This window comes from Phaenicophaeus curvirostris, chromosome 4, assembly GCF_032191515.1.
Source record: "Phaenicophaeus curvirostris isolate KB17595 chromosome 4, BPBGC_Pcur_1.0, whole genome shotgun sequence".
NCBI lineage: Eukaryota > Metazoa > Chordata > Aves > Cuculiformes > Cuculidae > Phaenicophaeus > Phaenicophaeus curvirostris.
Window position 1 is genome coordinate 2,202,820 of NC_091395.1, and position 17,356 is coordinate 2,220,175.

A 17,356-nucleotide genomic window follows, 5' to 3' on the forward strand; every position below is an offset into this window, starting at 1 on the left:
AAGGAGGAGAAGAGCAGCAAACCCAGTGATGGTCTTCGCAAAGCATGAAATGATAAGTGGGTAAGTGGCATAGAAAATTCCTGCAGTATTCAGAAACACCCACTTCCACCTGCAGAAGCGATGGTACAAAAACGTGCAATCCAAAGGCAAATGCCTTGCTATACACAAAACAGAATAAAGGGTTCTCCTGGCCCTAGTACAGCCCCCCTTAGCAGTAACAGTGTGTCAAGGAACTTGTAAATATGAAATAAAAAATAAAGCAGAGACAAGAGGTTTTGGTTTTCCTTTTTTTAAAGACGCAGATTCCACCACCTGCTTTCAAATGCGGAAGATGGTTTGATTTAAAAGGTTATTCAGGTTGTTCTCATGCTGCCTGCCATTACTTGGGCCGCAAACTTCCTGGCAATATTAAATCACTTAGGCAAAACGATTCAGCCCTGAAGGGTAAATCCATGGGAAAGTTACTTAAAGTTTCAATTCCTCCTGTGAGCTCTTGTGGAATCCACAGGTGGATGTTGGCTGAGCTAACCAGGCTAGTTTATAGACACCAGTTCGTTAATACAACAGTTTATGCTATATTTAAAGGAAATAAGGCAACACATTGAATCAGAGAAAATAAACAAAATTCACAGCGAGAACCATCAGTTTATTATAAACAATAACAGCGGCTCTAAACAATGAAGACTCAGAATGCTTTCACCCAGTTAAGAGAAAGTATAGAGCAAATATTTTTCCCCATCATTTCACAGGAGTTTTTAACGGGCACAAATCGCACAGAACCTGCACCAGGTAGAACACCCCCTTCAAGTTCCACTTCTAGCCAGGCAGGTTTTAAGTGGCAAATAAATGTCAAGCCTCCTGGTCCCGAACAGAAACCCCTTTCATATCAGGTTTTTATAAAACAAATGCTTCTCCACGAACAAAGGAGAGGCTGTACAGGCTTGGCACAAAAGATCAAGGCAACCGGGACCATACACAGGCTTTCTGGCTGGAGGGAATACCCCACACCCATACTGAGAGGGCTCCAATGCTCTGCACTATGGATCAGAACCACTTCCCCTCAGCCCCAGATGGCCCAGAAGGCATCACTGTGGGCTGGAAAATCCCTGTTAAAATTTCCCCGCTTGACAAGACGGGGAGGCTCTGCCTGGGAAGAAGTGAAGCTACACTCCTCTAAACAGAACCATGGCTTGAACCGCACCTTATTTATTGCCTTTCCTCAGATTTGCACGTCTTTTTTAAACCTTGGGATGATCCTGACCACACTTGTACCACTGTTGGTGGGGCTGAAGGAGAAACAGGGACATTCACAACCTCTCCCCACAGCTCATTCCCTCAGAAGCTTCATTATCTTATCATTATCCTCCCAGCAGACACTTAAAGCTTTCCTGGGCTGGTTCCTAAGGCTGGATCCCCACCATTTCCAGAGCTATCAGCACTTCCAAAGGAGGAGTAGGGCCCTGGGAAGTGACAGCAGTGATGATGGTTGGAAAAAAAAAAGCAGTTCAAATGGCAGTTACAGGTGCAATATTTTGTCCCCTGCATCCAGCAGACAGGCTGACCTTGGGGACCCGGCATCGGGGAATGCAGCCTTCCCACCTGGCACCTCAAGAGCCCCAGAAAAGGGGCTTCTCCAGGCTTGTGCAGAGCTAAGATGGGCAGGGAGGGGTTAATAATGTATTAGTTAACTGAGCCTGCAGACTGCCCGTTGCTACGGACCGGGTCATGCTATCTGTGTAACATCCAACAGGCTATCAAATGCCACCTTTCAAACCAACCCGGAGGAGAGTGCGGTAAAATATGTGCGTGACCGCTCAGTGCTGCACAAGGTGAAATACATACAGAGAGGAAAACGTCCAGTTCACAACCAGATTCAAGGCTCGGCCAAACCAGCAGCAAGGCCAAAGCCGACAGCCGGGAGACAGCAAGGTCCTCGCTACAAGCTTGATGGAAAAAAAAGCTGTAGCTATATTTAACCCAGCCACATCTCCTAATATGAAATATTGATGGTCCTGTCTTGGTTTTGCAGGAAACAGAGAGTAATTGGCCACCCCTCAAATCCCTGGGGAAAACACTAGCCATTTCAGGCCACAGGGAGTGTCCTCAGGCACCTTTTTTCCTGTTGTAACTGACAAACATTCCCACTGTATTTAAAACACAAATGGATTTCACAGGCCCAGAGAAGATCTTTTAGTTACCCTGATCCCTTTTTAGGCACTGCCTGGGTTATCAGTGGCCCCAGCAGAGCTCAGGGGCATCCCTGGAGCACCCTGAGATAGCAATGGCCCTGCAAGGGACTTTTTTAGTGAGCAGTGACAGCAACTCTTTCTGAGTTGCCAAGGGAAAATAACCTTTTCTTTCTGCACTACAGAGGTAATGCAATTAGGGCTGAGGCACAATAACCTTTATAAGGGAAAAAAAGAGGAATGATGCACTGAAAGTTTCCCTTGGAGCAACAGTGCTGCAAACTTTTCCAGCACTAAGAGCACACACGGCAACTTGCCAAGCACCCAGAGGGCTGAAATGAGTTTGCATTTAAATTTACATAGCTCTTCATCAGATAAACGCAGAACACCAGCACGCTCTACATGTACGCTTCAGGTAAAACAAGGGAACTGAGAAATGGAACGGCCAAAACGTAGGGCATGGAAATGTGGTGAGGACTGCAGAGGGGCTAAACTCTCTTCGCTCTGCTCAGATCAAGGGTGACAAAACCTGAGCATTGCAGAAGGGCGACATCAAGGCTCCCGTTAGCAGCAAAGATACTTGCCAGAGTAGCAGGCAACTCTGCAGAGACCAGCAGTGCCAACAGGAGGGCTGAGCCTGCCCTGACAACAAAGATCTGCCCTAGCCAAAAACCTGCACGCGTTTTTCTGCGACCAGTCCCAGAAGGAGCTGTTGAAGCTCTGAGCATCAGCATAAAATAGCTCACCCTCACCTTCTGCTTCTGTTTCCCTGATTTAAAATTAAACTTCACTTGAGGATGGTGGGGTTTTCTTCTTGTGGTGACCTTAGAGCTTTTAAACAGTTCTTAAAGTTTCCTAATCTTCACTGGAAGGTCAACTGGCAACACTGACTCTTCTTAAAGAACAGTTGGAAAGGCAGTAAAGGAGAAGGGAGACAAGTCCACGCATCGACTTCGTTCCGACATCTCCTCTGAGCAAGGTCACAAGCTGCAGGTTGAATCTTGCTGTGTGTAATTAAAGAGTCAAAACTTTGATGTGAGGTTTTCACTTGTGAGAGGCACTAAAAATCACCTGCTTACCTATTAAAAATACCCTGACTTGGCCCATAAAACGTAACCCATCTCATAAAGATCTCTCTGATTCAAGTTTACAGCTGACTTTCCTGTGAGAGGTACTTTCAGCTTCCCTAGAGAAGCTTTAGGCTGTTACACGCTGCAGGCTATGGTTTTCAAAAGCAGTTTGAAACTGCTGTAACTGCAGCAACTGGGGCAGACAGCCCTAGCGAGAAACACTTTTTGGGGTGGGGTGGGGGATGCAAATATAGTCCATTTTGGTTTAGGCTTTGTAATCACTTGCCCTGACAATCAGAAGTGCCTCCCGCAGACAAAGGATGCAGTTACAGGAATGTATTGTCCCCTGGCAGTACAAGCTCCTAACACAGCTCCTGCTTTACCTGTCTCCAGTAACACAGCTCCTGCTTTCCCCATCTCCAGTCTCAATCCAGCTGTGCCGATACAGCTGCACTATTAACAGTATCACTGAAATCATTCAGGGCAACGATAAAAAACGCTTTGGGTTTTGGTATGGGTTGGTTTGAGGGTTTTGCTTTAAATATAGATCATTTCATAAACAATCAACAAGTCTCCTAGGACTAGAGACAACCTAAAACCTACCATCTTTACTGTGTGTATAAATCCAGGTGGGCATTCCAAACAAGACGGGTAATTCCAAAAGAGCTTAACCACCACACAGTTTCTGCAGACCCTGTAAGTAGTTCCAGGGCCCAGCAGCCAAATCTGCTCCAGCTTTAGCAAGCAATAACACAACCTCACAGATGACCTGAAGCCAGGCTTTTCTGGGCGGGGAGGAAGGCAAAGCAGAAGGAGGAGATGAAGGAGACTGGATTCCTTCCAGCTCCACCAGCCATCTGTGATTTCAAGTGATCACAACGTGGGTAGAAGAAATTATCCAAGGCAAGTTGTGATGAGAAATCTCAAAGCAGGGGGTGGTGGGTGGGATGGCTGTTAATTTTAGTATCTGGGGCTTTCTCTCAACTTAACTCTTCCCTCACCCCATGTCAGTAAAGCACTCTGGAATTTATGCCAGACAGAAGGAAATCCCTACAGGGTCGCTTCCATCTGAGAAGAAAAAAGCCACAGGCATAAACAACTTCTACAATTTCACATTATTCCTGTGCCACACAACAGTTCTAAGAGGATAATGTTTCCATGGTTTAGAGAATATAATTTCTCCCACTTGCCTCACTACTTGAAAACACTGCCCAGCCTTCTGACTTCCCAATCTGCCAAAGCACAACCTGACATGATAGCGATATGCAGGGTTAAAATCAAGTTGTAGAAACTAAATCATGTTGCAGCCTGGTTAGTGGAAATAGCTTGCAAGAGCTGTGAGACAATATATGATCTTTTGCAAGTTAAATGATTGGGAAAAAGATGTTGAGGAATATGGTTTCAAGTTTCAACATCTAAATAAGCCAGAGTATTTGAAGCAATGAACTGATTTCTATGGGATGAACACTAATACACATGAGAAATACATCATTATCAAACTGGTATGCATGTGATATAGCACCTTTAACAAGATACATCTTCGACTTGTAGCCAACAGACCTAAATTCGGAAAGAGGTGGTTTTATTCGGGCTGGGGAATGAAGATGGCCCTTGCTGTATGACTCACCAGAGCTAACTCCCACAACCTGCTACAAAGGCAAGCCTGTGAGATCTGGCAGCATCACTCATGTACATCACACACCCGCCACTGCTTTTCCTCCAACCAGATTCTTCCTGGGAGTACAAATAAGCCTGACCTCATTTTAGTGCCCATTTTCCAAACTGAAGATTTTTTCCAAACATTTTAAAGAAAGCTGCCAGTTATACACATGGGTCTGCAGCTGCAAAAAGGGAATGCGGAGCAATGTTGTGATGGGAGGGAAGGGAGGTAGTTTTAAGTCTGTTTTGAAACACAGCAATCCCAGGAGCAGGAGTCCTCTGGAGAGGGCCGCATCCTGGCCTGCAGCAGAGCACTCTGCTCACTCTCTTTCTGTTCTCTTCCAAAGGAAAGCTGTGATGAGATTGGTCATGGCACTTAAGATTCATATAGGACTGTGGTAGAAACATAAATATCTTCAGTTCTTCATGGTATTCCCCAAGGCAGAAAAAAAATCATGACGAAGACAGGGAATCGTTCAGGGCAAAAAAAAGCCTGGATGAGGGCATTTTTAACCAGGAGGGAGGGTGCCACAAAGCCACTGGTGACTGCCTGGTACAAAGCTGCTGCTGACGGTTGTCACTCTGGGCTTTCTGCAGGTACAACCTGGAGCAGTTCTTTCTCTCCTTACAGCATCCACCATTTTGTAAAACCTGTGCCTCGTGCCCAGCCTTTTCTCTCCTGCAGCTGGGGACCATAAACCACACCAGTCCTGAGAAATCTCTGCTTTACTTCATTCCCCAAGCCTCATGACTGACACCGCGGCTTTGGTACCAAAGGGATGATCAAATGTTATTTTCCAAAGTAGGGACTTTTAAAAAACAGCATAGAATATGAACCTCTGACTGAGCAACATCACCACTCTTCCCTCTTGGTGAGCTGGGCACGCTTCCAGACCCATGCCTGCCTTACCCCCCACCTTTCCCAATGCCTCATGTTGGAAATGCCAGAGGAGGTTTATGCTTCCTTTTTGTCTCAACAACTGCCAAGACGAGCCCATTCAGCATTTGCCCAGAAAGGCCTTTGGTCAGCAGCAGCTTGAATTTTCTGTGCCATCGCTCAGGAGTGATGCAAACAAGCTGTTTCAATCCCAGCCCCTTTCCCTTCTGAGCCAGTGTGTGGCAACACATCAAGTAACTGTGGATAAAAGGTAAACTCAGAATCCAGCCCTGGGACACCAACTCCAGCTGCACAACGTATGCATTTGATTCACAGAGATGAAACTCAATATACTTTAATGAGTTCTGCTTTAAGATTTTGGTTTATTTGAAACTAAAAATCAAAGGGAAAGTTATTAACTGGTAGAGGCTGTTTGCTTGCATGGTTTAAATTAAGCAAAACCAAAACCCTCGCAAACCAAAACCCCTCTATGCCGTTTTATGAACACTTGCAAAAGAAATGCTTACATCTTATACTCTTTCAACACTGTGGGTTCGTCATCTGGCTGCTGATATGCATGCAAGATGCCTCTTGAACCTGTAAACTTCCTATTAAAAACAGCCAAGGGACTCAGACTAACATTGCAGTAAGAATGGGCCCTGCAATTGTTCAGGACACAGATCTCGATGCTCCAAAACAGCGGTGCTGCCAGACCAGGAATCTAAGCCTTTATTCTGTGCACTGGGATATCACATCAAGGGTGGACAGACCTCATATGGGACAACTTGTGGTCATAAAAATGGTGCTGTCTCCTCATTCAGAACAGAAGCACGAGACAGGTATAAAGCAACTATGAATGGATGCCTGCTGAAATGACGTTATTTTTATGCTGCTTCCAACCAAAATGGTGGGTAAATCCAGGAAAGGAACGCCTGAGGCCTGTACTGAATTGTCTCCACACCATCAGCTTCCAGAGGCAACTAACCAAGGTTTGTGCAGCAGCCTCTGCGTTCTGCTTTGGGACCTTCTTGTTCTTTTGGGGTAAGATCACTGAGGATGCATGGCACAAATCCAGCTGGAAGTAGTGGTTAGTGTTGTACCCCAGAGGTCAATACTGGGCCCAGTCCTGTTTAATTCTTTATTCATGATCAGGATCCTTGGGAACACCTGGGAACCCTCTGAGAAACTCAACGGTGCTGCTGTTGCTGGGTGAAGACAATGTAAGGGGATCAACCAGGATGTAGGCATGAGGAGCTTCCAGCAGCTTCTAATGAGCTTGATCAGCTGCCCTTAACTCAGGGTGCAGCTTCCTGCTAATTAGGGAGGGTCAATTAGCCAGTGAGGCGAGGCCTATATAAGAGCCAGGCCTAAGACACTGCTAACTAATGCAGGAGTTTAACTAAGAGGCCTCTGTGAAGCAGGACTGTGTTTGCTCTGCTCTAGGGTGAGCGGTCTCAGATGTGCTTGCAGTGGCACGCTGTAGGGCAGTTCCTTAAGATGATGCAGGAGGAGCTGCCCCTGCTAGGACAGAAGTTTTGATGCAGGCAGAGCTTTAGATGATGGGTAAAGCTCTCCCAGCCCTGGATGAGGATGCTGGGATAATGGGAGAGATGGCTCTCTGTGCTGCAGGAGTTGTGCTGCCAAGTGAAGGAGTTACAGGAGGAAGTGAGCAACCCATACAGCATCAGATTAGTTTCATGGGAGGGAGACAGGATCTTCTCTGGGATTCCAGCAGCTTCAAGAGCCTCAGACCCCTCTGCACTAGATAAACAGGCAGTGTCCACTACACCATCAAGGTAAGTGAAACCTCTGGAGAAGGGGAAGGATGGAAGATGGTGACTTCTGGCACTAAAAAGAAAGTTCCTGCCCAATTTAAGAGTGTATAGCTACAAAATAGATTCACCACACTCATTAGAGGAGCCAGGTGTGCTATTAAGTGAAAAAAATATGGGCTACCTGACCTTAAACCATGCATGACTTCTAGGAAGAAGGTGTGGCTCTCTGTAACGGGCAATTCCTTGCTGCAGGCGGGGGGACACAGGCACCCACACCTATCATCTAAAGAAGTTTGCTGCCTGGAGTGGTGGCCCAGATCTGGGATGCTGTAGAGGGACAGCCTGGGTCTTTCTGACCCTCCAACTACTGTTCCTGCTGTTCTTCCATGTGGGCATTAGCAATATTATTGGGGCAACGTGGAGAGTGTCAAGTGACTACGGAGGTGGTAGTCTAAGCCTTGGGGGCCCTGGTGATGTTCTCCTCAGTGTAGGGCAACAGTTGGCTATAAAACTGCTCTTGGTAACAGAATTTTGGGTTCTACAACCCCAGAGATGGATGCAGCAGTATCTTGGGAGGGATGGGATCCACGTCCTCAAGCCAGGCAAAGCTACCTCTGCTGGTGGGATGGCTGGCCTTATCAGGAGGGCTTTAAACTAGGTATGATGGGGCAGGGATGGAATTACCAGGAGCCCTGTGAGTGATGAACAGGGTTGAAGAACAGAGGGCCTCAGGTGATACAGTGGGAAGGGATCAAAAAATCATCAAAAAAATGAGGTTTCAGTGGGGTCACTCCCAGCATTTGCATGTCAGCAACGATGCACCTAGGAGGTGCTGTTACAGACAAATCCTCTCAAACCCCTTCTGAGAAATAAGCATGTTGGGGAGCTTCTTGAGTTTACATCTGCCTATGAACACTGAGACCTGTGTGCAGCTCAAAGGCTACAGTGTTCTCGATATCACGAAGATGTGAGATCTCTACCTGAAACTGCCTGGCAAGGGACCTCTAAGACATGAAGGGCTTTGATAAGTATAAAGGTAACAAAAGGAAGACCAGGGAAAATCTGGGCATGCTACTGAAAGCAGGGGCTGGATGAGCAGTGAGGTGGATTGAAAACTGGTTGAATGACTGTGTCCCTCCAGAGGGTGGTGATGCTGGCACAAGTGTAGCTGTTGGTGGTAACTAGTGGTGTGCCCCAGAGATCAATACTTGGCCCAGTCCTGTTTAAATCTTTATTTCTGATCTGGAAGACAGGCCAGAGAGCACTCTCTGCAAGTCTCCAGGGCACACCAAGTGAGGAGGAGTGGTGGATATGAGAGAGGGTCATCCTGCCATCCAGAAGGACCATGACATGCTGGAAAAATGGGCTGATGGGAACCTCATGAAGGGTATGTGCGAAGTCCTGTGCCTGGGGAGTAACAACTCCAGGCACCACTGTGTGCTGGTGGGTGTCTGGGTGAAAAGTAGCTTTACAGAAAAGGCACTGGGGGCCTTAGGAGCATAACATTGACCATGAGGCAGCAATGCGATCTTGTGGTTTAAACTAATGGTATCCTGGGCTGTGTTAGGAGGGAGATCCTTCCTCTCTGCTCAGCACTGAGTGCTGTGTCCAGTTCAGAGTTCTCCAGGATGTTATCAGAGAGTCCAATAAAGAACCACTTATGTGATGAAGGCACTGGAGCAGCTCTCCTGTGTGAGGAAAGGCTGAGAGAGCTGGGACTGCTCAGCCTGGAAACAGAAGGTTTGAGGGGGAGTGAACCTTACTAATATAAACACCTGAAAGAAAGGTGCAAAAAAAGATACAGCCAGGAAGCTCTATTTCCTCTAAACATCAGGAATGCCTTTTAACTGTGAGGGTGACAGCACTGGAAGAGGTTGTCCAGGAAAGGCTGTGGAGTCTCCAACCTTGAAGATATTGAAAAGGTGTGCAGACATAGTACAGGGCAACTGTTTTTAGGTGGCCCTGCTTGAGCAGGGGGCCTGGACAAGATGACCCTCAGAGGTCTCCTTCCAGCCTCAGCCACTCTGATCTTAAGGGTTTTAGGCTCAAAGAGTGCAGCTGTGAGGGCTCAACTGCATGCTCAGAGCAGCTCATCAGTTCTTCAGGCAGCAAATGCTGGAAAAGCAGAGCAGGAAGACCTTAAAAAAATAAAATGGGCAAACCAAACCTGGCATTATGCAATGTCTTGCTGCCAGTCTCCTAAAAGCAACACACACGGAGCATGACTCACTTCACCCATCACCAATATAACTTGGTATAAATCAGCAGTAACTCAAAGGAAGCCATTCTGAGGAAAATAAAGTTCACAAAGTAGAGTGAGCAGTAATTTCATAAAATAGGGCCAGAGGCTTTCAAGCTCATAAAAGCTAACTCCCTACAGCCAAGGGCCAACAAGCATTCAGAATCTAAAGCACCAAGCACCACCTTTTGACAAATATAATCCCCTGTAACCAAATAAATGCAATGCCTCTACGGGCAAAGACACAGAAGTAGCATTCAGCGGTAGTTCTCTTTGTCTTTCAGCAGTAGTCAGTCATTAACATAAATGAACAGCAACAAAACCAAACAAGTTTATACCCAGCTCAACACCCACATCCCAAAAACATGTAACTACAATGGCTCGATTCCTCTTGACAACAACAAAAGAATTTCATCTGAAAGCATAAATGCTCACCAGGGCCAATATTTCGCTCTGCAGATTCTGATTGGCTTCAGGGTAAATTATCAGTGATTACAGCTAATATCAGGATACAGCATGAGACACTAAAAAGAGATAATTATGAGGAAATGAGGAATTATCTGCTGTTGAAACAATAGATCAATTATGAGGTACAGCACAGTAGCTGCAGAGCAGCATTCTTAGGCTCTGAGGGTACTGTCTCTTCTTTCTCATCAACCAAAGGGAACCCACAGCCATAAAGCTTAATTATTCTCCAGGAGCTTGAGCTTGCTGACTAATTAGCCTCTTGTTGAGACAATATGAAGAAGGACCTCATTCCAATTCTCTGCAGAACAAGGATGGCACAGCCACAGTCCTGGCTCTTCCATCCTGCTCAACCAGTACAAATGTAACAACCTTGCTACCCCCAGCTCTGGAGAACCTAAACACAAATGTCCTCAGCCTAAAATAAAACAAACCCAAGGAAGGAAGATGTGGGAGGTGGGGGTGCTAGTAAGGAGAAAATGGCATATCTGCTCTTTCCAGAAAGTGTGTTGTGCAGAGACAATTCACAGTGCCGTCGTAAGTGGAGATGAAGCTGCATCTGATGGTCATGTTATTACAACAGTTGCATCCCTAAAGGAAGCAGACTTTTCAGCAGCAGTTAAATGCCAGGCTTTACAGCCAAAATTGTTAGGAAGATAAAGGTTGAAGTTTTTGGGAGCCAAAGTCTTGTCAAACAGATGACTGTAGTGAAGAGCTACGACAGCCAAGAAACAAGATCTGACTGTATACAGCAGAAAGGCATGAAAGCCTCTGGCAAATGGGTTCATCCAGCACCTCCCATCATCCTGGTAAAGAAAATGTTTGATGTCTGAGCTGGTGAGCAAAATGGAGCATCTGCAGGAACATGTTATTCCTGAGTGAGCTTTCAGATTAGTGTATTGCACAGCAAGTGCAAATACACATTATGGTTAATTCAGTGCTGACAATATTTGCAGTGAAACACATAGGAAGGGAATCTTTCAGAGCACATCTGCTTCATACTGAGGTGGGAGACAACTGAGATTTTCCCTCCATCTGACTGACTTCACTTTGTTTTACTGGCATCTGAAATAGTAATTATTGTGCTGAATTCTCAGAGACATCTTTCTGTCCTCAGTGAATCAGAATCCTCCTTGAAATCCACTCCCTTGATGGCCAGCCTGGATTTCCTGCTGCTTCATCAGAGCATCCTGATGGCATGTGTGTCTGTACCTTCTGTAGCCCCACTGTAAGTCACAGGAGCAAAGGAAAATAGGAATGACTTGTTCCTGAGCAGGTAAGTTCTAATCTTTCAGGGGAGGACCTTCAGATCCCATAATGGACTTGTACTCATTAGGGAGATAAATGTTTTATCCATTGATCATATTTGGCTCCCTGCTTGTGCAACAAAGGTTTAGCATCTAGCAATCAAAATGATGCCTAGTTTCCCTGAAACTACTGGCCCTGCTCAGCCTTTTTAAAATCTCTCTGGTAGGCTGTGGAGCAGTGCGAAATAAACCACAGATTGTGTATCTATGCATTCTATTGCCCAGTTTAGATGGATAATTTAAATTTACATCAGCATAACACCTGCAACAAATCTTTTCTCCTAAAAAGTGCCACTTAAAAACCAAAGGTTAAACCTCTGAATACAGGTGTTCCCAATAAGCCAGGTGAGCGAGGTCAGGATTAATTACTGTGTTAACCAGTGCACTACTTCAGGTGTGAGGGAGAGCCCTTCACACATGCCCTGGGGAAGACATACTCCACCACACGAATGCTGCTCATTCTCATTTCTGTCACTGGTACAAAGCAGTCCAAGAAGTAGGTGTGCACAGAAAAATTGATAAAGGAAGACTTAAGAGACAGTAAATACAGGGGAGATGCTCAAAGCTGTAAAAAGCTGAATGCTTGCATTCACCTCTGCCCACCCAGGGCAATGACACAAGCAAAGGTAGTGGCACTGAACAGCCTCACACTTGGACTGAAGTCTATTTAAGTTAATGTCTAAATATTACTGGAACAACCTGAACATAGGCAAATAATACATTCTAGTAAATAAATGTTGATTGCCTCAAAGTGTTAGTATAAGATGGGTAGCTCTGGATACTGCACTGCCCTAGAAAACGCGTCCCAACATCTGACTTGTCCACTCCCTCAGACAAAGTCATCCCAAGTCCTCTAGGGTGTAGGGATATGGACCACTGAGCTACAACTGTTTCCCTAAAATGCTCCCTGAAAAAACATGAGCTCCCCCTTACCACCTGTGCCAGTGTCCAGGGCCAACAGCATTTCCTACCCTTGCGTGGCTGAGGCTACTCTCCTCAGCCCAGCAAACCTATGGCTGTGCTGAGGCATGTCAGTGACCTCAACTGCATCCAGGACCAGCTGCTGATGGCAATGCCACAGCACAAATGCAGACCAGCTTGCTGCTGGCCCTGATCAACACCTGGAACATGAAACAGTAGGAAAGGCCAGCCCCAGTGGGTGTCCACTGAGCAGGATGTTTTGTGAAGAGGGTTCTGATAAAGCAAGGCTCTTATCATGCAACAACAGAGGCAGTCTCGGTGTTTTTAAATAAGGACCCAGAGCAAACAATACTCAGGACTTTGTAAGAATACAGGAAAAGGAGCATCTAAGATGAGTTCTGCCATATTGAACTATACATAAGCTCTAAAATAAGGGTGAAGGATAATTAGAAGTGCGTGTGTGTGTGTGTATATATATATAATGTGAAAGTTCAATCCCTGCTGGGTAGAAGCCAAAAGATCAGCTTCCTGCATCCCATGCCAAGGTCTGTGCAGGCAAAGCTGAGAGTGAGTTGTCCCTCAGCTTTATGAGCCAGCCAAACTACTTTACAAACAAAACCCTCAAGACAAGGAAAAGCTACTGTGATTTGCTTTTTGAGAGACAAACTCCCATCCAGCCTCACCCTGTGAAACCTGGGCTCCCCAAGCACAAAGGAACACATCCCCCAGTTTTAAATCAGAGCAGAGGCAGCAGCTGGTCCTGGCTAAGCAGTATCCCAGGGGGCTGGGGGTGACAGCCACATCTGCCACCCCTGCAGGGAATGTGAGAGACACTCCAGAAATCAGAGCTTCAAAACCACACTTCTTTTAAGCTGAAAAAGGAGAGATTGGAAAGATTTTTTTTCCTGTTAGGGCAGCAAGGCCCTGTCCCAGGTTGTCCAGAGAAGCTGTGGCTGCCCCATCCCTGGAGGTGTTCAAGGCCAGATTAGATGGGGCTTGGAGCCCCTTATCCAGTAGGAGGTGTCCCTGCCTGTGGCAGGGGTGGAATTGGATGGGCTTTAAGGCCCCTTTACACCCAAACTGTTCTGTGATCATCTCCAAAGAATGAACAGTGTCTGGAAAAACAGTTTGAAAGAAAACATGCTATCAGAGGGACATTTTGTTTAAGTTTCAAAAAAACCATAGAATTGTTAGGTTAGAAAAGACCTTTGAGATCATGAACTCCAGCTGTACCTGTCTAGTACTAAATCGTGTCCCCAGCCACCTCATCTACCTGCCTTTTAAACACCTCCAGGGCACCTCCCTGGGCAGCCTCTGCCAGTGCTTGAGAACCCTTTCTGTCAAGAAATTTTTCCCAATGTTCAATCTAAAATTCCCTTATGCAGCTTGATGCTATTCCCTCTTGTCCAATCACCTGGGAGAAGTGAATACTCACCTCTCTTCAACATCTGTTTAGCTAGAGAGCAACTCCTTAGATGAAACCCAACTCTGCATTATCTTAAATCAAAAATATCTCATGTTTTGTAATAGTAACCACTTCTTGTATCACACAAGTCCAGAAGCAGAATCATGTTAATAGTGCTAGCAGTGGGACGTCGTCTAACTTTCTAAAAATACAGTTGGACAAAAATTCTACCCTACTTTAGCTTAGACCAAAATACTCCACTTTTTGTAATAGCAAACACTTATTGTACCACAAAAAAAAGCGGAGAAGCAGCAGTGTGTTAACAATGCTATCAGAGGGACATCCTAGCTTCTAAACCCACAATTACTTAAATGAAACTTAACTCTAGTTTAAATCAAAATATTGCACTTCTTGTAATAGTAACTACATGTATCATAAAAGAGAAGTGTTATGAGTGGGACATTGTGCCCAACTTTGAAAAATACAGTTACTTGGATGAAAACTAATCTACTTCAGCTAAAATCAAACTATTCCACAGTAACTTCTGGTATCATAAGAAAACAGAGAAGCAACAGTGTGTTATCAGTGCTATCAGGTGGACGTCCTAGCTTTCAAAACCACAATCCCTTATATGAAACTCACCTCCACTTTAGCTCAAATAAAAAATATTTCACTTTTCGTAACAGAAACTACTTCTGGTATCACAAAGAAAGTGGAGAAACTGTACTTTAGCTTAGATCAACATATTATGCTTTTTATATAGTAACCCCTTATTGTATCACAAAGAGGAAAAGCAGAATCAATGCCATCAGAGGACATCTTAGCTTCCAAAACCATGATTTCTTAGATGAAACTTAATGCTGCTTTACCTTAAATCAAAACATTGCACTTTTTGTAACAGTAACTACCTGTATCACAAAAAAGTCGAGAAGCAGGAGTTCATTAATGCTATCAGAGGGACATCCTAGTTTTCAAAACTGTGATTCCTTAGATGAAACTTAACTCTACCTTAAATCGAAATATTGCACTTTTCCTAACAGAAACTACTTCTTGTATTACAAAAAAAGTGTAGAAACCGTACTTCAGCTTAGATGAACATATTCCACTTCTTGTGCTAGTAACCCTGTCTTGTATCACAAAGTGGAGGAGCAGAATCAACGCTATGAGAGGAACATCCTAGCTTTCAAAACTAGGATTCCTTAAACTTAACTCTACCTTAAATCGAAATATTGAGCTTTTTGTAATCACAGAATCACAGAATAACCAGGTTGGAAGAGACCGACCGGATCATCGAGTCCAACCATTCCTATCAAATAGGAATAGTAATAGTAACTACTAGTAATAGTAACTACTTGTGTTACAAAAAAAAAAAAAAGAGAGGAGAAACAGAAGTGTGGTATGGATGCTATCAGAGGGACATCCTAACTTTGAAATACACAATTAGATGAAATTTAACTCTACCTGAAATTGACATATTGCACTTATTGCACAGTAATTCTTCTTGTATCACAAAAAAAAAGTGGAGAAAGCGCCGTTCAGCTTAGATGAACATATTCCACTTCTTGTGCTAGTAACCCTGTCTTGTACCACAAAGTGGAGAAGCAGAATCAACGCTATGAGAGGAACATCCGCTTCATCAGAGGAACATATTCCCCTTTTCCTACAGCAACCCCTTCTGTAGCACAAAGAGAAGCAGTATCAATGCCATCAGCGGGACCATCCTAGCTTTCAAAGGCACGACTCTTTAGGTGAGACTCTTTAGATGAAATTCAACGCTACTTGAGCTCAAATCACAAATGCTTCTTCCCCCCCCACCTCCTTTCTTACCCGCCCCCCCCCCCCGCGCCATCAGCCCCTGCACGCAAAGCGGCGGGGACCAGAGCGGGACCCCGAGAGGGGACAGACAGAGGGACGGACAGACAGAAGGACGGATATACCGGCCCCCCCCCCTCACCTGCCCCGCTGCCATCAGCGCCTCACGGCGGGGCGGCTCCTCCCGCGGGGTCCCATGGCCGGGGCGCCGCCGGCGGCCGCTGCGGGGGCTCACGTCGCCATGGGGAGGGAAAAGGGGAGGGGAGGGGAAACGAAATAAAAGGAAATAAACCGTTTAAAAAAAAAAAAAAAAAGAAGGGAGGGAAAAAAAAAAAAGGGAAAGGGGGGGAGCGCGCAGCACAGCGGCCACCGCGTCCCGGGGGAGGGGGGGGGGAGGAGCCGGCGCGGGAAGTAGCGCCGGCCCGGCCGCAGCACAGCCCCGCCGCCCCGCCTTCCGCGGGGAGTAGTGGGGGGGCTGTGGAGAGAAAGGACGGCGGGGATGGCGCCCGCCGCGCCGTTCGCCACGCAAGCGCCCCGGGTACAACGCGGCTCCCCGGCGGCGGGGGGAGCCGCGGGGCGGGAGGAGGGAGACGGTGAGATGGGGGAGTTGGGGGGGAGGATTCTTTTGCCTCGGCGGAAGGATCGCTAAAGGATGCAGGCGTACAGTGAAAGGGAGGGGCTTAAAGGGATCGCTCCGCGGGGACGCGCCGGGGGGGGGTCCACCGGGGAGAGCCCGCCTTGCCCCTTGTATCCCCCCCGCCCTTGCAGACACCCCCACCTCGCAAACCCTCTTTTGCACGTCCCCTCTTTGCAGCACTGACCCCCTGGGTCAAAGCTTCACAGCTACCTGAGAAACGCAAAACAGGAAGCAAAGGCAGAGCCCCTGCCTTGCAAACCCCCCCTCTTCCACACCCCCTTCTTGCAGGCCCCCTTTGAAACCCTCCCCCCAGCATGCCCCCTTTTTGCAGGCCCCCTTTGCAAACCCCCCTTGCATGTCCCCTCTTTGCAGACCCCCTTTGCAAATCCCCCCTTCCACATCCCCTCTTTACAGACCCCCTTTGTAAACCCCCCTTCTATGCCCCCTCTCTGCAGACCCCCTTTGCAAACCCCCCTCTTCCACACCCCCTCTTTGCAGACCCCCTTTACAAACCCCCTCTAGCACACCCTCTCTTTGCAGACCCCCTTTGTAAACCCTCTCTTGCAGACCCCTCTTCCACACACCCTCTTTGCACACCCCCTTTGCAAACCCCCCCTTGCACACCTCCTCTTTGCAGACCCCTTTGCAAACCCGCCCTTGCACACCCCCTCTTTACAGACCCCCCTTTGCAAACCCCCCCCTTGCACACCCCCTTTGTAAAACCCCCTTTGCAACACCCCCCTCTTGCACACCCCCTTTAGCACACCTCCTCTTTGCAGGCCCCCTTTACAAACCCCCTCTTGCACACCTCCTCTTTGCAAACCCCCCTTGCACGCCCCCTCTTTGCAGACCCCCTTTGTAAAACCCCCTTGCACGCCCCCTCTTTGCAGACCCCCTTTGCAATCCCCCCTCTTCCACACCTCCTTTTTGCAGGCCTCCTTTGCAAACCCCCCTTGCACACCCCCTCTTTGCAGACCCCCTTTGTAAACCCCCCCTTGCACAC

The 17,356-nt window shown here is 46.8% G+C and overlaps 1 protein-coding gene across 1 annotated transcript in view; it reads right to left on the reverse strand.

Moving 5' to 3' along the window:
- The window catches only part of CCNI (cyclin I), a 30,617-nt gene extending 14,538 nt beyond the window's left edge, over positions 1-16,079 (reverse strand). The window contains exon 1 of the mRNA XM_069854996.1: positions 15,859-16,079. The gene's annotated coding sequence lies outside the window, so the exon portion shown is untranslated. The remainder of the gene's footprint in view (positions 1-15,858) is intronic.
- Between the last annotated feature and the right edge of the window lie 1,277 nt (positions 16,080-17,356).